At 49.2% G+C, this 25,276-nt stretch overlaps 1 long non-coding RNA gene across 1 annotated transcript in view; it reads right to left on the reverse strand.

Moving 5' to 3' along the window:
* The window catches only part of LOC142003983 (uncharacterized), a 33,428-nt gene continuing 8,152 nt past the window's right edge, over positions 1–25,276 (reverse strand). The window contains exons 2-3 of the long non-coding RNA XR_012642922.1: positions 6,743–7,020; positions 1–43 (exon numbers count right to left, since the gene is read on the reverse strand). This is a non-coding gene — a long non-coding RNA (uncharacterized LOC142003983). The remainder of the gene's footprint in view (positions 44–6,742; positions 7,021–25,276) is intronic.

Here is a 25,276-nt window from a genome sequence, read left to right on the forward strand (position 1 = left end):
TTGGTGTGTTCATTTATTCAGTTTCTTGTTTCATCATGGCCACCTATTGGTGAGTTTAGTGCATCAGCATTAGATCAGAAAGTGTGTTATCCTCAACCATAGTAGCAAAGGAATAATGTATAAGTAATTTGCCAAGGTTAACCAATTTCCTGTAGGCAGCAGACTGCCCTCTGGCTTTGCCAGTCCACCTAGTTGCATGTTACATAACACATCAGAAGAACACTGACAAGATACCCAACTGATAACAAAAATAAACAAAGAGAAAGTGAGAAATAGTTTGAAAGGTCACTTTGGGGAAACAGATGATTCAATAGGTACAAACATTTTAACTATTGGCATGTTATCATTCCCAGACAAAAAATCTCTCCTGAAAACAGCCAGCCTTTGCCACTTAAAGAGATACGTTCATAATTGCAACACACACATACAAAATACTTCACACTGCCATACATTAGGAGAATCAGACCTGCATGGCAGTTAAGTGAAGTTGTATAACATTATATGAACTACTGAACTGAAGCAGAAATGTTATCATGATCTTATACATCCTTGTAATTAAAACATCACAAAACTGTGCTCTTACCCATTCTTATAAACTCCACGGAAAAAACACCAGGGTCTGAACTTCCTTACACTGGTACAAATCATCAGGAGAAACTTCAAGTTAGCACATCATATCCTCACTTGGTGTAAACCACTGTAGACTATACTGATTTACACCACATGAGGAACTGAGCTAATGCAGTAATTCTATATAAGGCAATGCCAGCATAAAGCTGCTTCTTCTTCATTTGTGTGTAAATGGAAAACCCCAAATCAAAAAAATAGGAAACTGACTTACACAAACAATACTTATTAAAATAGGTGTAAGGTGCACACTGATAAAAACCAGATAATCCAGTTTAAATGCTGTCTCTGTCATTAGGCCAGGAACCAGGAATACATATGTCCAGCTCTTCCTTTTGTAACGTTTACATGTCCTTTTTTCCCACTATAAGAGCATCTCAAATTATTTATAACTTTGCCAAACTTTAAGGCCAGGGTTACACTAGCAAGTTTTACCAGCAAAACCCTAGTTTTGTCAGCAAAACTCCTGGAGCCTGCACACACAAAACAGGATGTGTTGACAGTATCTCAACAAACAACAGCACTTTTGCCTGCAGCGGTCTGCCTCAAAGCTTTGAGGCATAATGATGCTATTGAGAGATTCTGTCAACAAAACAGCTATGTAAACGGCACCCCCCCTGCCCTAGCAGCCTGTCTCAACAGACATGGCATCCTCAGCAATGGGCAGTCCTGTCTGCTGTGCTTCTGGGTGCCTGTTTTGTCAAGAGAGCAGCCAGGCAGTCCAGCTTCTCTGTCGACAGAGCAGAGTGCTCTCCTGCTTTGTCCGTGTGTGGCTGTACTCTGTTAACAGAAGTTGTGTCAGGAAATCTCTTCCGACAATGACTTCTGTTGACAGATTGCTGTAGTGTAACCACAGCCTAAGTGTTTGGGATGTCATCCCAAGAAAGATCCATGCTCGCTTCAACACCAGACCATTTGCAAAGTATATACAAGATTTTGTACAACCGTAAAACTAAAGAATAATCCCTCAAACCCCAAGCAAGTTAAGAAGCAATGTAAAAAAGGCTGGTAGTAAGTTATCTGATATAGACCTGAAGGGAGTACACTACAATGTTAAATATGTAATCAGAGCATGTTATTCATGTTAAATTTTACAATCTCAAATAACTGTGGTAAAAGAGATATTATGATAGCTTCCCAACAGGGGAGTGTTTGTATGACAGTATGCTTATGTATAGGGTAATGTCTAGGAACACAGACTCCTACTTTCAGGTGTGCCTGATGAGAGAGGACTGGGTTTGAGGAAGAAGGAATAAAGCCTGTGTGTTGCACTAGTCTCTTCTTATGCTTGAACCTTGAACACTAGGGAAAAAGTGTTTTGCCCACATAAAGAAATGGCCAAGTTATAAGCCTCTGAGACTAGTTAACATTTGCCAGCTAAATTCTCGGATGGTTCCATCATGCTCCATTGCAGTGATGCAGAGGCTGGGCAGGATGCTCCCTGCAATTGCTTCTCTGGGTAACCAGGGGCTCCTGTTTCACCTCTTCTTGCTGACATCCAGGAATGGAAATGACCTGACTGGAACAGAGACAGGGAGAGAGCAGGAGGGGAGAGGGGGTTCCAACAGCCAATGGGGTGGATAGGAGGGGTGGGGAGACAGATGTCAAAATATGGGTGGGAAGAATAAGAGCAGAGGAGGAGAGGCAGGAAGTGGGGCCTCATTTCTGGAGAGACTGAATTAGGGACCTAAATGTATCAAGCAGGCTGAAGACAGGATGTCTGCACTAGCTAAAAGAAGGGGGCTCACCCAGGGAACCATTTACAATATGAAGTAAAGCCTAGGCAGTGCATGGCCAGACCATGTTTTTGGTATTGGTTCCTACCAAGTGACCACACCAACCTCAAAATGTGCAATGAAACACAAAGTAAATGTAACACAATGGGTAAATCTCTCTATAGGAAGAGATTTGCTGTGGAACTGTGGATGTGTGGAGCACGTTCCAGCCACTCCCCACACTTAGCTTTGCTGAATGTCCCTCCCCTAAAAGTATCAGAGGGGTAGCCGTGTTAGTCTGGATCTGTAACAGCAACAAAGGGTCCTGTGGCACCTTATAGACTAACAGAAAAGTTTTGAGCATGAGCTTTCATGAGCACAGACTCACTTCATCAGATGCTGGTCTTGGAGTGAGTCTGTGTTCATGAAAGCTCATGCTCAAAACTTTTCTGTTAGTCTATAAGGTGCCACAGGACCCTTCGTTGCCTCCCCTAAAAGGATCCCTAGTGATGAGATTGCAGCTGAGCTGGGGAACCAAATAGATGAGGCCTTAAGAGAACTCCCTTCCCAGGAGGCAGGAATCTGGGATGGATGAGCGCAGAGAAGGATGTGGACACTAATCAGCAGGGTGGGGGAGTAGAGGAGGGGAGTGGAATTAGGATGAAGGTGTGGACAGATGCAGAGGGGTTGGGGGTTCTGGGGTATAGATATTTGTAAAGCACTCTAAGGCTGTCTCTACACTACAGAAATAACTTGGAAGCTGTTTACTTCGAAGTACAGCTTTGAAGTTGAGCATCTACACACACCTTACTTCAAAGTTAAACCTCAAAGCAGGGCACTACTCCATTACTGGGAATGGAATAAGGACTTCAAAGTTGGGCTCCCTTTGAAGTTAACTTCAAAGTAAGGGAAAAATGTATATAGACTCTCTGCTGGCTACTTGGATGTAGTGCCTAACTTCGAAGTTAGTTCTGAGTGTAGACACACCTAATATGTTTGAAACATAGCTCCAAAAGTGATCAGTTGCAGTTGTCACTGCCTCCATGCTCTGCAAATCTGACCCCAGGATATCAAATTGAACACCCAAAAGATGAGAAAGACACAGTTAGTGACCACCTGGGAAAAGCCTTAAGTGACTCATCAGTCACCATCACCCAGTAACTCTGAGCTAGGGGTGGAATTCAATTCTTCAGGATAGAATTCAATCACCTTAACCATGAAATCATTCTATGTCTTCCGGCAGTTCTCTGCTTCTTTCAGCAGTCACAGAGCACTATATTCCCATTTGAAAATAAACCTTTGATATTTGATTGTTCCATAGCACTTTTCAGCTGTTACAAACAGATTTTGGTGTTGGGAGGATTCAGTTACTTCTGTTTGTGTTTTGTTTTCTTACTGAAATGTGTATAACTAAGGAAGAGAAAAAGGAAAAAAAATAAACCAGAGAAGAAAGAAAATATGAGCAAGAGTCCTTTACCCCAGTGAATGTGTTGATATATAGCTGCATGTTATTTTGGATACCAGCTGCTCCAGCTGGAATGAACAACAAAACTGTGGAGTATCTTAAAATCAGCCCAAATTCTCCCACACTGGAAGAGAGTCAGACAAAAAGCTTGACTTTCCCCACCCACTCTCCTCTCCCTTAAATCTTGAGGGGTTATTGACAACTGCTTGGCATGCATTTTGCAGCCCATATGAGTCAGAGTTGTAGAGTATATTACTCACTGCTGAGTAATAGCTAAGGAAATAGGTGTAGTGTGTAAGTGACCACTGCATATACTATCTTACATACCAAAGCTTTCCATAGGAGTCCTCATGGTTATCCCTGGTGTTTTGGCAGGGCTGGGGCATGCAGTGTTCTTGACTTCTGGGCTTTTTTTACCCGCATGTGAATAAACTAAAAAAATCTGCTTCTCCGTGTGAGCAAATGATTTTCTTTTCATTGTGGGAAGGCAAGTGTTATGTGGGGAAAACATGTGTTTCACATTCTCTCCACATGATGAATTTGCACTTCATGTGGAGATAAACCAAAAATACCCAGGCACCAGGCTTTGGTTTTTACATTGACTTTCCAAAGGAGCATCCCAGACTTGTGTGTCTGAAAAAGGCAACATAAAAGGAGACCCTGTGCACACTCCCTGCTGCAATGCAAGGGAAAGTTGGACCAGCATTTCCATTCTAAACTCTGAATTACATGGCTTGTTTTAAAGGTTTAATCTAGGCATGAACATGACAGGCAATATTTTGTACTTTATCCCAGTCATCCATCTGAGGAGCTCAAAGCCCTTGGGGAAGATTAATTGATTGAGCCTCACAACGCATGTATGAGAAGTAAGCACCAAAACAACTACATTGAAGAGGAAACTGAAGCACTGAAAGGTTAGGGTATTATCTAAAGTTCAAAGGCAGAACAAGCACTAGAGTACATGTGTTCTGGTTGCCAGTCCCCTGCTGTTGCTGTATGACCACAATCCCTTCCCTCTTGTACTGTTTAAGGATGGCACTTTATTGTTTTCCTCTATTTGGAAATGTTTTAAAAGCAGAATTGATTCACTTTTTACAAAGTGCCTCTGGCTCATCTTCAGTTCACGTGGCTTTATGATGGAATATAAGGAAAATAAAAATAATACAGGTATGATAAATATAATCTGGCTTCCGCTTAGATAGAATCAACCTGAATGATCCCACCATGCTTTACGAATGTAAGCTTTGGTTCACCCAACACAGATATGCAGACACCTCTTGGGTGACACACAGCAAATGTTAACTGCACACTATAGCGAAATAATGCATGAGACTCGGGAGGACAATTTCAAATAGTGTGTCCAATGAAATTGGCAAGGGGAATTTTAAAAAGAATGCAAGTAATGAAGCTGGCGTTTGGCCAGAGCTTTGTGGTTAACTCTCTCCATTATTGTTTTGTTTTCCAACAACTGACTTGAAATCTTTCATACCCAAGAGTAGGCAAGGAAGGCCTTGGTTTTACCTCTCCTCTGAAAGGAGATGCTGCCAGCAGCACAGCAGCCCCTGGGGTAGTGGGTCAGCGCTTTCTGCAGCACTTCTGTGTTCCTTGGGCACCTCCCATCCAAGTACTGAGTTGCCCTGGGTCTGCTCCACTAGGCTCACAATAGGAGGCAGCAGGCGAAAATCTGATTCAAGCAACAAGGGAAAGGAGTGGAAAAGTCTCGATACTTTTCTGATCATCTCTGCCCAACAAGAGGGCTAGCAGTTGAAGGGAGTTGGGGTGCGGGGGCAGGAGAGCAGGTCAATATGCATTAGCAGAGCTCTGGAGTGAGCTCCCATCTCTGGCTCCATTATGGCATGACTGGCTTAAACCTATTATTAATCACTAGCAGGGCCCACACCTTTGAGGAGTTTACCAAGCTGGGACATTGCTGCCAGATCCAGCCACAGGGACCTGGGGGAACCCTGGCAGCCCCAGAGCCAGGAGCTGGATGGGGTGCAGAGCTCCACCGGCAGCTCCAGCCTGGGGATTTGGCTGGGCTGGGCTGCACAGATGGCTGGCTGGCTCTCCTTTTATAGTAGTATAGATTATCAGTAGTACTGCAGACGTATTCCTTGTGATCTGTAAAAACTTAGACCAAAAGTTGATTCCTGTCCCCTAAACCCTTACAGTTTAACTGAAAGCCAGATGCACAAATGGGCATAGCAAAGAAACGGAAGGAATAGGGGAGGAAAGGAAGACAAGTGATAGAAGCATGTTACTAAAAGTGACAGCGTTAGAAGCATGTAGTCACATTGGCCTGCGATCCTATAGAACGAGGAGATTTCAAGTCAAATAATTTTTAAAAATTAAAGACACAAATGTACAGTAAATAAAACAGCGCTTTAAAGTCTCTGCTGGCCTGTTATCAGCTGGCAACTTCCTGCCAGCATCATGGTACAAAAAGGCCTTGAGGAGGTGGGCTTTGAAGGACAATAGAGTGATGGTTCTTGGAGTGCCCAGGCCTCTGAGTCATCCTGTTACTCCTGTTGCCAGTGTGAGGCAGTAGTTTGTAGTAGCTGGGTCTCAACCCCCTGGCACCACCAGCCTTTCAGCCACTCGAATACTCTTCTCTGGGCTATCACCTCCCTAACTTTGCCTTTCAGGTTAACATTAGACATCCCTTTGAATTGTGCCCCTGCAGTATCCAGTCCCTGACACTGACTGTTCACAGGGATTCCCAATCCTCTGTGTCCAACAGTACAATGTACCTCATTTTCACATTAAACCTCTTCTCCTGTAAACCATGCAGCACTTGTGAGAAGTTATAATAGAACCAAAGTAGGTTTGTTTCAGTAAGAATGACAATTAAATTAAAAAGTGAGGGCAACAAATGTGTACAATGCAAAACAAAGCCATGAAAAACAAACCTAGGTCTACACTTATCAGTAGTTACCTTTCTTGGCTAATAAAGTAGGTTCTTCCCCAAAAGTTCACCATCTTAAAGAGCTGGCTGGTTTCACCAGAACCAGAATCCAGTCATTTATGGAATCCTCTCCACTCCCCAAAGGGTTTCCTTAGTAAATGGATTCAGAGTGCTTATCTCTCCTCTGTTACAAGGAAAAGGGCCTTTTGTTCTCATTCAGGCCCAAGGCGACCACTGTGTGTTGTCTTTCTCACTTCCAAGAGACTTCCACTGCTTACTGGTGCTCCTGGTAGTCTCCATTCATAGTTCTGAAAGAGAGCAAGGCAGTTCAGCAGAGCTGGGCAGGTCCATAAAGAAGACTGTCAATATAAATACATTTTCTGTTAAATACAGTAAACCCTCAAGTTACACAGGGGTTGCATTCCAGCAACCCATGAATAACCCAAATTTTTGCACAAGTCGAGGGGAAACAGGAAGCAGGCTGCAGTCTGGTTCCCAGTTCTCCTGGGCTGGCAGGAGCTGGGAAACTGACCAGCTCACCAGGGGTGGTATGTTTCCTGGCTCCCAGAGTGGCAGGGAGCTGGGAACAAGGGGGCAGCCTGGTTTCAGTCTGCCTGCTGCTTGCGGGATGGGGAAACTGACCAGCTCATTACTGGTCAGTTTCCCAGCTCCTGCCAGCCCAGCAGAACTGGGAACCAGGCTGTCACTTGGTTCTCCATCTCCCCTGGGCTTCCATGAATGGGGAAACTGACCAGCTCATGGCTGGTCAGCTTCCCAGTCCTGCAAGTGGTGGGGAGCTGGGAACCAAGTGGCAACCTGGGTTCCTGTGCGCTGGCAGATTCTGGAAGCGGATCAGCTATGAGCTGGTCAGTTTCCTGGGTTCCACAAGCAGTGAGGAGAGGGGAACCAAGTGGCAGCTGCATCTGGTGCTGCCACTGGGGTCTGGGATGGGAGCCCAGCTGCTTCCCAGCCACAGGGCTGCAGGTCTCCCTGCCTCCCCCAGCACTGACCCACCCCACACCTCCTCTCGAGTAAACATGAGGTATGTATATTTCAAATACATGTATCTCAGGGATTACTGTATTATTCATCTGTACATCTCACAACGACTAAGAGCCTTGACAATTTATGAGCTTTGTGTAAATACCCTACATCAAGCGTGTGCAAAGTTGGGGATGGGCCCTCTCTGGTTGGGATGAAATTTCATGAGGGGGTGTGCAGTACAATCAGCTGCTGGGTCTCAGGCTCATCGGTCTCATTACAAACGTTGAAATATGTTACTGTTTTATGTCTGTCTATTCACATTCATATACTGATTAATAAAGTTTTTACATTCTGCATTCTTATTTTCTTACATGTGTGAAAAGGTTGGGTTTTTTTTTTCCCATATGAACCCAAGTGAAAATTCTGTCAGTTTGGATTACATTAGACAGGTTGGTGGGCCCTGCTAATTGAAGGAACAAAAAGTAGGGTCCAGGATAGCTCAGTGGTTTGAGCATTAGCCTGCTAAACCCAGGGCTATGAGCCCTCTGTCCAGGGTGCCATTTAGGGCAAATGGGGGAGGGGAAAGGGATGGTGCTTGGTCCTGCCAAGAGGGCAGGGACTGGACTTGTTGAGGTCCCTTCCAGCTCTGTGAGATGTGTGTAACATAAAAAGTTTGCTCACCCCTGCCTGATATTCCTTATGGCTAAGTACCCTGCAAGAGATGTGTTTTGTAATGAAGTGGTAGACAACCTGTGGCCTGTGGGCTGCGTGAGGCTCTCCAGACATTTTGTTTACCTTGCCTACAAACAGGGTTGCCAGACTCCACTGGTTTTGTTCTGTGTAGTTTTGTCCCTACTGGTATTACTAAAGTGATGCACACGTAAAGGAAGGGAAGATGAAGTAAAGTGTGTGCTGTAAGAGCTGTGTGCTCACTCTGCCTCCACTCACAGCGCTGCCACTGTTCAGTTGGCGCACCCTGCAAATTCTAGCTAAGCGAGTGCAGTTCGCAAAAGGAGACCAACCTGGACATCACAATTCTCCATCCCACTGAGCTGAAGGAGGGCCACTCACGCAGCCCACTCACTAGCCTAGGTTTCCATCACTGGTGGGTTTCTCTGTCTCTGGTGAGCACTCTTTACAAAGACCAGGGCTCTCTGCACCACAAACAGGACAGTGACTTTCCAGACCATCTGAGTGTGGCATGGGAGAAACAGCAACAATGTTTATGGGAGAAGCAGCCAAACAGTTGAAATGGAGGAAACAGAGGCAACAGAATTAATAGGTATCAATTTCCCTTCCCTTCAGCCCTCTGCATACTTAAAGCAAATCAGACGTGAAAACCGCTTGTAAACTAGGAACCACCAAGAAGGCTGTTTGGAGGATATTGGACACTGAGGCTACGTCTACACGTGCACCCAACTTCGAAATAGCTTATTTCGATGAATAACGTCTACACGTCCTCCAGGGCTGGCAACGTCGATGTTCAACTTCGACGTTGCTCAGCCCAACATCGAAATAGGCACAGCGAGGGAACGTCTACACGCCAAAGTAGCACACATCGAAATAAGGGAGCCAGGCACAGCTGCAGACAGGGTCACGGGGCGGACTCAACAGCAAGTCGCTCCCTTAAAGGGCCCCTCCCAGACACACTTTCATTAAACAGTGCAAGATACACAGAGCCAACAACTAGTTGCAGACCCTGTATATGCAGCACGGACCCCCAGCTGCAGCAGCAGCAGCCAGAAGCCCTGGGCTAAGGGCTGCTGCCCACGGTGACCACAGAGCCCCGCAAGGGCTGGAGAGAGAGTATCTCTCAACCCCCCAGCTGATGGCCGCCATGGAGGACCCCGCTATTTCGATGTTGCGGGACGCGGATCGTCTACACGTCCCTACTTCGATGTTGAACGTCGAAGTAGGGCGCTATTCCCATCCGCTCATGGGGTTAGCGACTTCGACGTCTCGCCGCCTAACGTCGATTTCAACTTCGAAATAGCGCCCAACACGTGTAGACGTGACGGGCGCTATTTCGAAATTACTGCCGCTACTTCGAAGTAGCGTGCACGTGTAGACGCAGCCTGAATGTCCTCTCCACTTGGAGGATATGGAAAAAAAAGTGCTCGAGCAGCATTTTGCACACAGTTCCAGGAATGATGTCAAAAGCAGAGTGTAAGCCTACCTGGTTATTTAAGAGGAGTGTATGTATAACCTATGTGATGCTTGGAGTCTGCACTGGGAAATGCTGTAATGCAGAAATAATTATTCCTGTGTTGTCCAGATCAAGGCTAAAATATGGATTGTTTCAGAGCCTTAGAGGGCCCTTGTGGAGACTGCGCAGGGGGCATATGTGCACCCAGGTTTCACAGCCACGCATCACCTCACAGGTATTTTAACTAATGAATAGCTACGAGCCGGGAATGGAGGCGCTGGAATTACAGCATGCCTTGGGGAAGGGGCAGAGCATAGCTGAGCTGCCTCAGCAGGAGACAAGGGGGTGACTGAGTCATGATTCAGCCACAGCTTCTCCTTCGCTCCAGGGGAAAACTAAGCTGAGCCAGGCCTACCCTGATGAAGCTTTCTTACCCTTCTGCATCAGCCTACCTGCCCTGGGGGAGGGGTAGCTCTGTGGTTTGAGCACTGGCCTACTAAACCCAGAGTTGTGAGCTCAGCCCTCGAGGGGCCCATTTAGGGATCTGGGGCAAACAGATTAAGTTTGGGGGGGAAAAAAAGGATGGTCCTGGGGACTGGACTTCATGACCTCCTGAGGTCCCCTCTATCTCTATGAGATGTGTGTGTATCACAGACCAGCTTGGGGGGCCCACTAATGATCCAAGACTCTATCCAACCCACCTAGGCCCAGAAGTAGCAGCCTGTGCCAGCTGTTCTCCCCCTGTGGTAATGCAGACTGGAGAGCTGCCCCCTTGCTCTCCTCTATAGGTTCATAGAGGGGCTCACAGTTCACACCCTTTGCCTGAGGAAGGGGCAGGAGAGAAGATTTTGAATTTGTGGCATTCTTGGTTTGTCTGCCTGAGGAACTGGGCCATTCTTATAATTTTGCCATGTAGGAGGGCCAGGCCTTTAAGCTAAATCATTGGGAGGGCTTGGAGGCATTTGTTTAAAGCAGTGACTAATGATGGAAGAAGACCAGCCTGTGGAAAGCACAAGTCCCCAGAGATACAATGTCATAGCACATGGACAGGCTAAAGGAACAAATGTCCTTTGTGAGCTGTGGATGATATCACAGACCATGATGACAATTTTTAGCTCTTCGCTTACTGGTGCTAAAATAAAAAAACCTGCAATCCCCTCCTGCTTTGAGCTAGCTGTAGTTTAGCCTTTGAAACCTACCTGGTACTAAAGTCTGTTGGATTGAAATCTACAAACACACAAGTGCAAAATGCTGCTGAGTTAAATCCTCCCTCCCTCTAGTGGTTGGACTGAAAGAGAAGTAACAGCTCTTAGAGCTGTGCTTAGCTCCAATGATTAGGCTGCGATGGTCTGAAGCTTGATCAGCATATTTGCGATTATGGATCACTTTGCTGGCTGCATCTGCTTGAGTTACGCAGCAACACCTCTTATTCCCATGCTCTAAAATACATCTTTTTAAGAGATAGATGATAAAAAGTAGGTCAGACTAGTTGATCACAGGAACCCCTTCTGCCTTTGAGACACATGAATATAGCCTGGAAGGGTATTAAACACTACCACAGCTAACACCTAATCAAAGAGATTCACCCCCCCATGATTGACATATTAAAATCCCCTACATGTCAAAAAACCTGGAAATGCACTGTCAGATGTTGCAGTAATGCCCCCTGCCCCCCCATTTTTTTTTCCCCCATGTCAGAGCAGGGTGAGGGAAAACGGGCTTTGAAAACAGGAAGACCATAGGCAGGAAAAGGAGTTTGGGGGGTGGGATGAAATTTGAGGTTGGAGGGGCAGTTGAACGCACACACCCACCCTGGCTAGAGGGGAAGCAGCACCTCTGAGGAAGAGCAACGTTCCCTCTAACCTTTACCATCTGTGGGTGGATTTTTTCCATCTATGCGTGGAATACATTTTGAATATACACTGAGGGAGGTGTGATTGCGCACCTGCAGTCAAACAAACAACAACAAAAAACTCCTAGCCCTGGGTGCTCTGCTAATCAGCTGTTGACGTTTGAATCTCCGCTGAGTGGCCGCACAAGTGCACGGCTTACAGGGAACTCTGAAAGTATGGCCCCTGACGAGCTAAGCACCAGAGAGCCTGTGTTTGCATTTGCATGTCTGGTGCCTTCAAATGTGGGGAGATACGCTGTGTGGTAAGCACAATGTCTTACATATAAACTACCAGGAGGCTCCCCACCCTTCTTCTGTTTTCTGTCCAGTACTTGCGAGTAAAATGGGTAGTAAGTTTTGAAGTTTAATTTATCACCAAGGCAGCTGTTTAAAAACCCACAACCCTGTGATTTAATATGTTTATATTTAACTTGACTGTTCTTTACAGTGTCTCTCCAGGATTAATGCTTGAATGACTTAAAGTATGAAATGACGACATATGTTTGTAATTTATTCAGTCCGTCTAAGGAACTTACATGTCCCTCTTTCCCTTTAGTAAGTGGAGCACCTCACAATCTTTAATATATTTATTTTCAGCACCACTGGGAGACAGTGGAATGCTATTACCCCCATTTTACAGAGGTGGAAGTGTGGCACATACAGTCTAAGGGACCTACCCAGGAAGTCTGTAGCAGAGCAGGGAACTGAAACTGTGTCCCAGACTAGTGCCTGGCTATTAGACCATCCTTCCTTCTTAGTTTTTCACGTCTTCTTTGGAGTGGGGACTCTCTTCTTGTAACACGTTTGCAGGCTGCCTACATAATAGGGCCAGGGCTACCTTAACTCAAGTAAATAACAACATCAGTCCCTGTGGTATTATATAGGCTACGTCTACACGTGCACCCAACATCGAAATAGTCTATTTCGATGAATAGCGTCTACACGTCCTCCAGGGCCGGCAACGTCGATGTTCAACTTCGACGTTGTTCAGCCCAACATCGAAATAGGCGCAGCGAGGGAACGTCTACACGCCAAAGTAGCACACATCGAAATAGGGATGCCAGGCACAGCTGCAGACAGGGTCAACGGGCGGACTAGCGCTTCTGGGGCAACAGCTAGCCGCTCCCTTAAAGGGCCCCTCCCACATACACTCAGCCTGCACAGCACGCGGTCTGAGGAGCCATAGGCACACAGACCCCGGGCGCCGCAGTCATGGACCCCCAGCAGCAGCAGCAGCAGCAGCTAGAGGTCCACCCAGCCCTACCGGCAGGAGCAGGGCTTGCCCTGGCTCATGCCATGTGGGAGGCAGCTGAGCACCTCCTTGCCCCAGGGGAGGAGATGCCCCTAGGGCAGCTGGGCTCAACCCCTACCCCTGCAGCACCCCGCTCCACCCCCCGCCTCACACGCCGGCAGCTGTGGAGCTACCCCACCAGCACCGACTGGTGGGAGCGGCTGGTGCTTGGGGAGTGGGACGACGACCACTGGCTCAGGAACTTCAGGATGACCCGACAGACATTCCTGGAGCTGTGCCAGTGGCTCACCCCCGCACTCAGGCACCGGGACACTGCCATGCGGCGTGCCCTCCCTGTGGAGAAACGGGTCGGCATCGCTGTCTGGAAGCTGGCCACTCCGGACAGCTACCGATCCATGGGCCAGCAGTTTGGTGTCGGAAAGGCCACCGTCGGGGCTGTCTTCATGGAGGTAAGAGAACCCACAGGGGGAGGCCAGGCCAGGGCAGGGGGGCCAGGGCAGGGCAGGGCAGGGCAGGGAGGCGAGGGCAGGGCAGGGCAGGGCAGGGGGGCCAGGGCAGGGCAGGGCAGGGCAGGGCAGGGAGGGCAGGGCAGGGCAGGGCAGGGCAGGGAAGGGGGGCCAGGGCAGGGCAGGGCCACGCACACCCTGCTCACCCCTCATTGGGGCTGTCCCATGTGCTTTCTCTGCAGGTCGTGCGTGCCATCAACGCCATGCTCCTGCACAGGCTCGTGAGGCTGGGGGACCCACATGCCACTGTCGCCGCCTTTGCCACCCTGGGCTTCCCCAACTGCTTCGGGGCTCTGGATGGGACTCACATCCCCATCCACGCCCCGCACCACAGTGGAGGACGATACCTCAATCGGAAGGGCTACCATTCAGTTGTCCTGCAGGCCTTGGTGGACAGCCGGGAACGTTTCCAGGACATTTACGTGGGCTGGCCTGGCAGCACCCACGACGCCCGGGTTTTTCGGAACTTGGGCCTGTGCCGCCGGCTGGAGGCAGGGACCTACATCCCCCAGCGGGAGATCCCTCTGGGGGACACCACCATGCCCTTCTGCGTCATTGCAGATGCGGCCTACCCCCTCCGGCCGTGGCTCATGCATCCCTACACGGGCCACCTCTCCGCTAGCCAGGAGCGCTTCAACGAGCGCCTGAACCGTGCGTGCCAGGTGGTGGAGCGCTCATTTGGCCGCCTCAAGGGACGCTGGCGATGTCTCCTGACCCGCCTGGTTGCCAGCCCCAACAACATCCCCCAGATTGTGGGTGCCTGCTGCGCCCTGCACAACCTCGTGGAGAGCAAGGGGGAGACCATTCTTCAGGGCTGGGCCGTGGAGGCCGGCAGGGCACACGTGCAGCCACCTGCTGCCCCCAGTCGGCAGGTGGACCCAGAGGGGACCCGGGTCCGGGAGGCCCTGCGGGCCCACTTCGACCAACAGGCCGTGGGGTGAACTCTGCCCAGGCCCCCTACTGCCCGCCCCTTCCTCCCCCACACTCCTGCCCCACCGCCCACACCATGGAGCACCCCACCGCCCCCCCCCCACTTGTCCTGGAGAAATGACAGCACGAACTTGTGGGTGAACGTAAACGTTTTTTTTGTCTTAACGAAATTTTTTTTTTTTTGTAAATAAATAAATATGTGACACACAAACCAAAAAGGAGGAACAAACGTTCAACCAAATCAAGATGGGCACAAATAAAACAATACAACCACAAAGCAAATAAAAGTGTGCACCATCAACAAAAAAGAAAAGCAGGGAGGAGAACGGGGAGAACTATTTACAGGGGGGGGACGGGGCATACGGGGGCACCAAAATAAAGCAGTCCAAACTATGTACAACAAGGGGGGGGGCCACGTCCTGGGCCCCTCGCCCCTACAGCCCAGCACTGGGCGTGCCCGGCTGGGAGCCCCGCCGTGCCTGCAGTCTGGTCCGCGGCTGGGTGGGAGCGGGCTGCACCGGAAGGTATCGGCGCCGGCGAGTCTCGGGTGGCTCCAGGGGTCCCTCGGCGCTGTGGCCCTCGCGGGGAGGTGGTGGGGCGACGGCAGACGGCCCGGCGACGGCTGGAGCAACTGGTGGTGGGGCTGCAGGAGCGGGCATGGCGGGCGGTGGCTCGGCCGGCGCAGCATGGGGGGCCAGGTAGTCAACCAGCCGGTTGAATGTCTGCATATAGGCCCCCCATGCCTCCTGGTGCCAGGCCAGCGCCCGCTCCTGCAGCTGGAGGTGCTGCTCCAACACCTCCAGCTGCCAGCGGAGGATGGCCAGCAGCTGGGGGTCTGTTGCCGCCGCTGGTAGTAGGCGCGGGGTCCGCCGTCTTGCCCTCCGCGGGGCCGGTCGTTCCTCCACTGAGGGGCTGCCCTGGAGCGGGGGTCCCGGAGGGCTCTCCGGGACAACCGAGGCCTCGCCGGCGCTCTCTTCCGGTCCTTCGGATGGTGCAGGTGCAGGTGCAGGACACAGGAGAGGAGGGGGGAAAGAAGAATGGAGACAGGCGTTAGTGTGGGCCCCGAGCCGTGGCCTTTGTGCCCCCCGCCCTGTGCTGCAGGTCCCCCATCCCCGTCCCCGGGAGATGCTGCTGTGATGGATGGGGTTCAGGGGTCCCCCTGCCCTGCACCCCGTCCCCTGGTGGGAGCGACTCTCACTTCACCCCGCAGGGTCTGAGAGCAGGAGAGCTTTCTTAGGCCACAGATGGCCAGTTTCTGGCAGGAGTGACAGCACCAGCTGTCGGAAGAGACAGTCCTTCCAACCCGTCGTGGGGAGAAGACCCCAAGGGGGGCCCCTCTGGGATGCAGCTTTCCCCGTCCTCTGGCTGGCTGCCTACCAGCTCTCCCTTCCCCTAGCCTCTACCTGTGGCCCCCGCCCTCACCCCCCAATTCCAAGCCAGCTCGGCTCCTCCCTCCTGTTTGCTCAGGGCAGATGTGTCACCTGCCAGCTGTAGTGCCAGGATCCTCCTTTGGCCCTGGGAGCTCCTCGGCTCTTGTGGCTCATATGTAGCCTGAGTCTCCCTTTGGCACTCCCCCCACTCCATCACATGCTGCTGCTGATGCGGGGTGTCCCACCCCCTCCGCCCGGGGGCCCCTCGAGGTTTTGCTCCCCCCTGGCCCGGGGATGGGGCATGGCACTGTCATGCAGGGTGGGGGGGGGCAGGGGCTGATGGCTGCAGTGGTGTGAGGGCCATGGCCCTGGTGTCCTTGGGGCCATGGCCATGTGAGCGTGTAGGGGGCCCTGGACACATCTCTGTTACCCCCGCCCCTCAAGCCCCGGGGTGTCCACCAGAGAGGGGTACCTACCTGTGGGTCCGCTCCCACGGTCCGGAGATCCCCGGGGGTCGGTGGCCCTGCTGCTGCTCTGGGATGGCAGGAGGAGGATCTGCAGGCTGGATTCTGCAGAGGAGGAGCCCCCCTCCTCCTCCTCCTCCTTCTCCTGCCGCGATGTCCCGGGGATGGCCTCCGGGGGGGGCCCCTGGGGTGCGGGGCTTGCCTCCGGGTCGGACTCCGGCTGCAGGACCTGCTGGGGCTCGTCAGCTGAGGTGTCAAGGGTGGCCGGAGGGGAGGAGGTGTGCCGGGAGCCCAGGATGTCCCTGAGCTCCCTGTAAAAGGGGCAAGTGACGGGGGCGGCCCCAGATCGGCTGGCCGCATCCCGGGCCTGGGCATAACCCTGCCGCAGCTCCTTCACCTTACTCCGGACATGGTCCAGAGTGCGGGCAGGGTGACCCCGGGCAGCCAGGCCATCGGCCAGCCGAGCGAACGCATCCGCGTTCCGCCTCTTGCTCCCCATTACCTGGAGCACCACCTCCTCGCTCCAGAGCCCCAGCAGGTCCCGCAGCTCGGCCTCCGTCCAGGAGGGGCCCCGCTGCCGCTTCCCAGACTGGCAGGTCTTCTGGCTGGCCTGGCTGCCCTGGCTGCCCTTGGGGGGGGTCCCCTGGGGGCGATGGGGTGCTGCTGGGCAGCCATCGCCGCTGTCAGGGGCTGAGGGCTGTGCAGGCTGCAGCCTGCACGTTGCCTCAGCTTCCTGTAGTCAGGGCGGGGGAGGGGACCTTTAAGGGGCCGCTCCACGCGGCCACCAGTGAGCTGAGGGGCTGGAGAGAGCGTCTCTCAACCCCCGAGCTGATGGCCGCCATGGAGGACCCGGCAATTTTGACGTTGCGGGACGCGGATCGTCTACACTGTCCCTACTTCGACGTTGAACGTCAAAGTAGGGCGCTATTCCTATCCCCTCATGAGGTTAGCGACTTCGACATCTCGCCGCCTAACGTCGAAGTTAACTTCGAAATAGCGCCCGACGCGTGTAGCCGCGACGGGCGCTATTTCGAAGTTAGTGCCGCTACTTCGAAGTAGCGTGCACGTGTAGACGCAGCTATAAAGCCCTAGCTAGATTGCACGTGGGAAAGGACACTGTTCAAAGTGAGCAAAGACAGAACATTCAAAGCTTATCAGTGTACAAGATATACTCTCAGGGGTTAAAGACATGCTGCATTTTAAAAAATGAGAAAAGGCATGTGGCAGACATAGGCTTTCAAATAGCATCTTTCAAAGCTGTCCACGCAAGCACAGTAAACTGTTTTGACCATAACTCTGGAGCAGTATTAACTCTCTTACATAAAGTCAGAATAATCTGTGATACTGTTGGCTAGGTTTGATCACCTGCAAAATTCACCAGAAAATTGCACATTACAATCTACTAATGAAAAAGTTATCAAGACTTGCTCAGTGATTTATACTGATTTTATTTAAAATGACTTGCAGCTATTCATTGCCTCAGCCCAATAAATATCTGCAGTTATCTGCACTTGGCCCATCTCTGTGATGTTTATTAACCACACATCACAAGGGCTATGTTTGAGAAGTGAGTTTGTCTAGACACACTGGGTATACAAAGGGCAGAGGCAGGTCTGGCTTGTCATGCCTACACCCATCAATTCTGCAGTTATGTAAGTGTTGGTTTTGTTTGTACAAGGTTAGCTTTGAAATGTCACTCCTGCTTCTGCACGAGTGTTCGCTTTTAAATCTAATGAAGGTGGATCAGGTGCCTTTGGACTTTTTTTATTTGAAGTTACTTTCCTTTGGCTGATGGAACAGAGCTGCAGCTGAGAGGTTTGCTCAGATTTCACATGCCTGGGCACAGCCTAAGAATCCAGCTTAAGATAACTAGGTAGGGTGATCATATCTCCCTGTCCCTAAGATGGGACAGGGAGATATGGCGGGAGGGATAGCTGATCCCGGCTCCACCAAGCCCCGGGGAACTGGAAAGGAGGCACCAGCCGCCGGCCCTCCCAGGGGGCCCCAGGACAGCAGCTGCTGTGGCCCCCCCACCAGCCCTGGGGAAGTGGCAGCCCCAGGGAAGGCACAGCTGCTGCCACCCCTCCCACCCCACGAGCCTCAGGGAAGCGGCAGCCACTGCTCCCCCCACCATATAACCCGGGGGAAGCCGCAGCTGCTGGCGCTCCCCACTCCCCAGGGAAGTGGCAGGGATGAGGCAGCCGCTCAGGCTCCCCAGCTTCGCCAAGGCTCGGAGAAAGGTTGGCGGCGGGGACGGCCCAAATACAGGACAATTGGACCCTTTTAAAAATAAGTCGGGACACCTTTCTGGCTTCCCAAATACAGGACTGTCCCGCCTAATACAGGACAGATGGTCACGTCATAACTAGGGCCCAATTTGACTTGGATAGCATATGATCCACTTTTTAGTTTGCATTCATTTCTCTAAAGTCCGACGCCCTATCATTATTCTTCCACAAAACACACACAAATACAAGGTCTTGGCCCTAAATATCTGACAATCTCAGGTCATGGCAACTGACTTCCCATTGGTGGTGCCCGGCAAGCTCCACAAAATGGTGTAACCTCACAAAGCCAGTTATGGGATCAGGGAGTTGGGCAGAAATGATTCACTTGGCCATAGTTCGGAGCAAGAGGTCTGGAGACACTGTTGTGGGGTAAGAAGGCTTCACAAAAGGAGGGGCTTTGAAGAGAGGTTTGAAAGAATATAAGGGAAGGATGCTGGAGGCTCAGCATATGTCTATACAATGCAGTAGATCAGCCTGTTCAGGGTTGATCTTCCAGAGTTCAATTTCATGCGCCTGATGGGGATGCATGAAATCGAGCTACCTGGGGTTGGCAGTTGACCCCGTACCCCTCAATATTGCGAGGACTAAGGGAGGTCAACAGGAGAGTTTCTCCCATTGACCTCCCTCTGTGAGGAGGGCCAGAAAAGTGGATTGCCAATAAGTCAGTTCTAGCTATGCAGTTGCTGCAGCTAAATTTGCATATTGACAATTGACTTACTGATATAGTAGATTGGTGTGGAGCTAGTCTGCAGAAACAAAGCCACTCTGCACTGGCCAGGGAAAGACGGAAGGAAATAGTGAGGAAGTCATCAGACACCAATGGGTACTGAGCCCACTGTGGTTGATGATGATGATGAATTCACATCACTGCCTAGTGCAGACCTGCCCTCAGTAAGTTGTAGGAAACTTTCAGTAATGAAGTCCTGATCCCTTGAGGGGAAAAGGGATGTTCTGAGGGGACGATTGACTAAAACCAACTGGAGTGTAGCTGTAAAATTGGCACTAAGTGTTGCCGAGTCTCCTCAGTATCTCACAATTTCTTCCATTTTTCTACTGAACTCAGAATTTTAAAGCAGATATTTTCTCTGAGGCCTCAAAAGCTTATCTTGAAATTGTCAGTTCAGGAGCTGTTGCTGCCATCCAGGTTGCCCTAAAAATAGAACTTATGAAGTTAACTGGCAAGCATGAACAGCGGCTTCCGAGCACTAAACAAATCACTCCACCGAAGGGAGGACAGCTGCAGTACTGATAAAAGCCATTTACTGATGCATGATGATGCACGAGTCTCCTGCACTGAGGCATCGAACTTGGGAGCGTACAACTGCTCAGCATTGTGAAAACAAAGAGAAAAACAATGAGTGACCTTAGTGCATATCCAAAACCTGAGCTGAGATGCATCATTTGAAGGAGTGCCAGAACTCAGTTTCCTGTGATCTTATTTAATGTGGGCAAGTCTGTACCTCTTAGTGTGTACAACTACCACTGCAACAAGTGTAGAGTACTTAGAATGGCTGGCGTGATGGAGGTATGTGGGCAGACTTATAAAAATCTCATGAGCAAAGGAGAAGAATGAACATACACGTGGAGCAGGTGCTAATGGGCACAATTGGTCTTTCCTCTAAAGAGCATTAGAGCTCTCCGTCCATTTGAACGGCATATGTCCACCACAGTGGATGGTGACTGTACAGCTCATGCGATGGGCAGTGGAATACAGAGATTACCACACCTCTTTGTCTAGATTTTAAAAGACAAATGGGAACCGTAAATATGAGAAAGGGCATTTTTGTACTCTTTGCCCTCACCTCTGTCTGCTACCTCCCCTCTCCAGTGTGGGCTATATTGTCACTGGGCAGATTCTGGTCTCGGTCACCCAGATATAAGGCTGCAGCACGACCACAGAATCAGCTGAATGAGCCTGGACTTACACCCGTGTAACTCAGATCAGCCTCCGGCTCTCACGGAACAGTTTTGCTGCAGAATGAATTAGGGAGTGCACATCATTCACATTGGAAAGAAGCAGATGGTGCTGTGGTTAGTCTGCGCATGGTAATTCTTTTTAAGGCAAACCTAAACTAGAGGCCGCCCCCCTCCCAATGAAGACTAGAACCAGTTTGTGCTAGGTGCTAGAGAAATTCACAGTAAGAGAGACTCCCTGCTCTGAAAGCTTGCAATGGACACTGACCAAACGAGAGAAAGGAGGTAATACTTCTTCCATTTTATAGTCACAAGACAGAGAAATCAAGTGATTTGTCCAAGATCATATGGGCAAATTGTATCAGAGCTGGGACTTGAGCCAGGGTGTCAGAGGCAGTCACCTCTCACTGGTGCCTCCTGCTGGCTAGGTGTGCTGCTGTGACCTTTTCTACTCCTGGTGCGCCTGAAGGCTGTTGACCTCACTATGTGGGTCTTCAGTGTCTTGGCCCTCCAGCTAATAAGTGAATAGATATAAGAAAGATCCAGAAAGGATTATTGTTGGGCCCTTGTTAGCATTGTCAGCCCTGTCTGAGCTCAGTTCTCAGTTCCCTTCTGGGCAAACTGAGCATTCTCCCTGGAGACTCTTTGTCTTCACTGGTTCTTATGACCCAAGCTCTTATATTCTTTCCCCTTTTGGAATCACAATGTTCAATATATGGTTGGCCTTCACCAGGGTTCTCAATCCCATCTCTGGGCCTGTTTAACCACTTTCAACACCATCTCTGAAAGAATGATAGGCTCATATTCCACACGGTTTTCAGCCATCTATCTATCTATCTATCTATCTGTCTGTCTGTCTGTCAGTCAGTCAGTCATACGTACATAGCCCCATCTGTAACATCTGAGTGCCCACAATTTTTAATATAGACATAAATTGTAACAAGAAAACTTTCTGCAAATACGTTAAGAACAAGAGGAAGACTATGGAAAGGGTAGGCCCATTACTCAATGAAGGGGAGTGGGGTGACAATAACAGCAGAAAAATGGAAATGGCAGAAGTGCTAAATAATTTTTCTGCTTCAAGTTGCACCAAAAAGTTTAGTAGCAATTGAATGTCTAACGCAGTGTTTCCCAATGGTGGTATGCGAAAGGATTTCAGCGGGTACACAGCAGAAAATAAATTACCAAAAATCAGGAGAAAAGCACTGGGATGGCACTGGGAGAGGGGTATTTCTGATAAGGTCGAAGTCCCAAAAGGGGTAAGTGAATCTTTTACACTTGGGAAACACTAGTCTAACATAATGGATGCTAATGAAAATGAGAATCATAGAATCATAGAATCCTACGGCTGGAAGGGACCTCAGGAGGTCATTGAGTCCAGCCCCCTGCCCAAAGCAGGATCAACCCCTACTGAATCATCTCAGCCATGACTATGTCAAGCCAGGATTTAAAAACCTCTAGGGATGGAGATTCCACAACCTGTCTTGGTAACACTTCCCAGTGCTTCACCGCCCTCCTGGTGAAATGTTAATAAAAATTAAAGGTCACCAGGTCCTGATGAAATACATCCTAGAATACTCAAAGGCCATATCTACACTGGCAAGTCATTTAGCAAAATCAGGCCCTCTTCCGTAAGAACGAGCGGAGCATCCACACACAAAATGTACTCTTTCAAATTCCTTTCGAAAGAATGTGGTGCTTCTTTCAGAGGCCCTCTTGCTCTCCCAGTTGAGGAAAGTGCCTTTTTCTGAAAGATTCTTTCAGAACAGAGCATGTGTGGATGCTCCGGGGACACTTCATTTGCAAGAGTGGTCCTCTTGGTGCCGGATGTTTAATCCCTGGCCCGTTCTTTCGAAAGAGCAGGGACTGTGTGGACGCTCTCTTTTGAAAGAGCAGATTGCTCCTTTGATCTGCTTTTTTGTGTGTGGATGTGCTGTTTCGGAAGAAGATCTTCTGGACGAGATCATCCGGAAGATCATCTTTCGACAAATTGCTGCAGTGCAGATGAAGCCAAGGATTTTACTGAGGAGATATCACCATCATTATGTGAGTCTTTAGTGTCTTGGCTGTCTAGCTAATAAGTGAATAGATATAACAAAGAAATAGATAGGTATAGATATAACCAAGGTCCGGAAAGGACTGTTGCTGGGCCCTTGTTAGCATCTTCAGCCCTATCTGAGCTCAGTTTTCAGTCCCCTTCTGGGCAAACTGAGCATTCTCCCTGGAGACTCTTTGTCTTCATGGGTTCTCATGGCCCAAGCTCTTACATTCTTTCCCCTTTTGGAATCACAAAGTGCAGCATATGGTTGGCCATATTAGCAATCATCTTTGAAAAGTTATGGATTAGCAAACATCTTTGAAAGTTATGGATTCCAGGAGAGAGCCTAGAGGGCAGGAGAAGGACAAAGATAGTGCTTCACTATAAAAAGGGAAATAAGGACAACCTGGGGAATCACAGGCTGCTTGGTTGTTTTTGTTGTTGTTTTGTTTTGGTGAAGCTACCAACTAACAAGGCTACCCCCTAAATCTATAGATAGATATCTGCCTATTACTGTGTTTATTTGCTGCCTAATCCAATGGGACTCTAATTGTGATTAGGGTCACTGGAAATCCAAGTAAATACAAGTGATAGCAATTGAATACAAGTAAATCAAAATTACATATACTGTTCTTTATACCTGATAAGAACAGGCCTCAGAGAATCCCATATGGTGAACTAAATTTTTTCTCATACCAGACTCTGGTCAAGTCTATCACTTTTTTCATTTGTACTCATAACTGTTTGTTCCCATAAAAGAATTTGAATGACTTAAGTCCCTTAAAGCCTATGGCTCAAGATACATATTTTAGATGTCTGTCATACGCACAAAGTGACTTAAAAAAACAACCTGTTGTTCAGACCATAAATGACCTGCCAGCGAGGACCAGTTTAAATCCTCTTTAGCTTTAAAATGGCACTCAGCCGGTTTCATTAGTCTGAAAATAAGCCCTGTAAAAGTGGCATTTATGATTATTTAAAGCTTGGCAGCAACAACTCAAAACTTTGTCCACTGAAATGCCTTAAGGTTAAAACTGAACTACATATAAGGTAAAATTGTGGCCCTTTTCAATCAACATATTCAGTGGCTCCAACAGCCACTTTAGGCCTTGCAGTAAGGTGGGAGGGAGGCTCGGCTCTGTGCCCTGGCAGGGGCAGGGCCCAGAACAGAAGGGGTGGAGCCTAGGGTAGTCTGCCATTAGCACTGCTCAGTTTGCTGCGCTGCCCTCCATCTTCTCGGAGCTGCATGGGGTGGCACAGTAGAGCCGCTGGGCACTTCAAAGGGAGCTAGAGCTCTGGATGCCACCGCTGCGAAAATAGCAGCAGCACCCGGCGCGCCTAGCCCATGTGAACACCTGGGCACAGAACATACTCCTGTACTCCTATTGACTTCGTGGAGCCAGGATTTTCATCCATAAAAGTATTAATGTTTCTGCTTTATGACACTTTGACTTACCCATATCATAACAACCAATTAATATCTGTTTGGGGTAGGGTTTTGCACAGCGCATTGCCAGGGCTTCCTTCCTGGGGCTGAGCTTATGAATTTTTCAAACACACTTGTCTCCAAATTATGGTTACATATATGCAAAATGATGCACAGATTTTTCTACAGATCAGCATTAAACAACCCCATGCCTTCCATCCGTTAGCAAACATACAGACTACTTTCTAGGCCTTTTCATTGTTCTTCCCACATGGAGCACCAATGCACAAACATGTCAAAGTCACAAGTTGGACTATTAGGGATATATTAGGGCTCACCCAAAGAAAGACATATATATACTATAGGCTAAATTGTGGTCCCACTAAAGTCAATGGCAAAATTCCCTTTGACTGCAATAGGAGCACGATTGGATCAGGTGTGTAGCCAACTGCCCTGAAGCCTTACTCCAAAATGCACCTCTCTCTAGCCCCTGCGTGTATGAGGCACTTGTACAGGAGTCTACCCTGGGAGGATAATACAGGAACCAGAGTGGGAACAGAAAGCTCAAGGTCACACAGGAGTGCAGAACACCCATGCCTTAGTAGATGTCGCACTCATCCTGTACATTAGCCACAAACTCATCATTTCTTCCAGGTCAGTTGCTTGTTTTACTATATGCTAATTATGATCCCAAAGTGACAATACCTGCTTGGGAACTGGGAATTGTTATCAGCGATGGCCATTGGATGGCTTTTGATCTTTTCACCCTGGAATGAACGCAGATACAAAGAGAGATTTATCTAAAAGGAAAGCATTTTGAGTGCTCAGATGAATATTTAACTCTGTCTTTTTGGCTTGCTGATTTATATCCGACATCAGTATCAATTCCCACTGACTCTATGGACATGTGTTCTGCTCAGGCAGAGTTATTCAGTATTGCTTGGACTGCTCTGCTACTATTTAACTGCAAATATTTCCATAGTTATGTTATGAAGGTCAATGAGACATCTCAGACAATTTCCTCCTGTTCTCAGAGAAGCACATACGAGTGTGCTCCAGATTCAGACAGTTAAAATTTGGCTCAAATAATATTGCAGGATCAGGCTGAAAGTGCTGGCCTGAGAAGTTGAACAAAAAGCAACAAGACATTTCTCCTGAGCCAGTTTGCCTTAAATATCAATGTGTTACTGTAGGGTTGACTAGAGATTACCATATAACAACAGCCTTCACTGGAGCAACCTGAAAGGTGCCGTCAGAGTCAAGACCCTGCCCAGGTCCGATATCTTGGGGTAAGAGAGGGGAACTCCCTCCTGCCCCACATGGGTGCCAGGTATCGTAGGCAGGGGACAGTAATG

This window comes from Carettochelys insculpta, chromosome 1, assembly GCF_033958435.1.
Source record: "Carettochelys insculpta isolate YL-2023 chromosome 1, ASM3395843v1, whole genome shotgun sequence".
Taxonomy (NCBI): Eukaryota; Metazoa; Chordata; order Testudines; family Carettochelyidae; genus Carettochelys; species Carettochelys insculpta.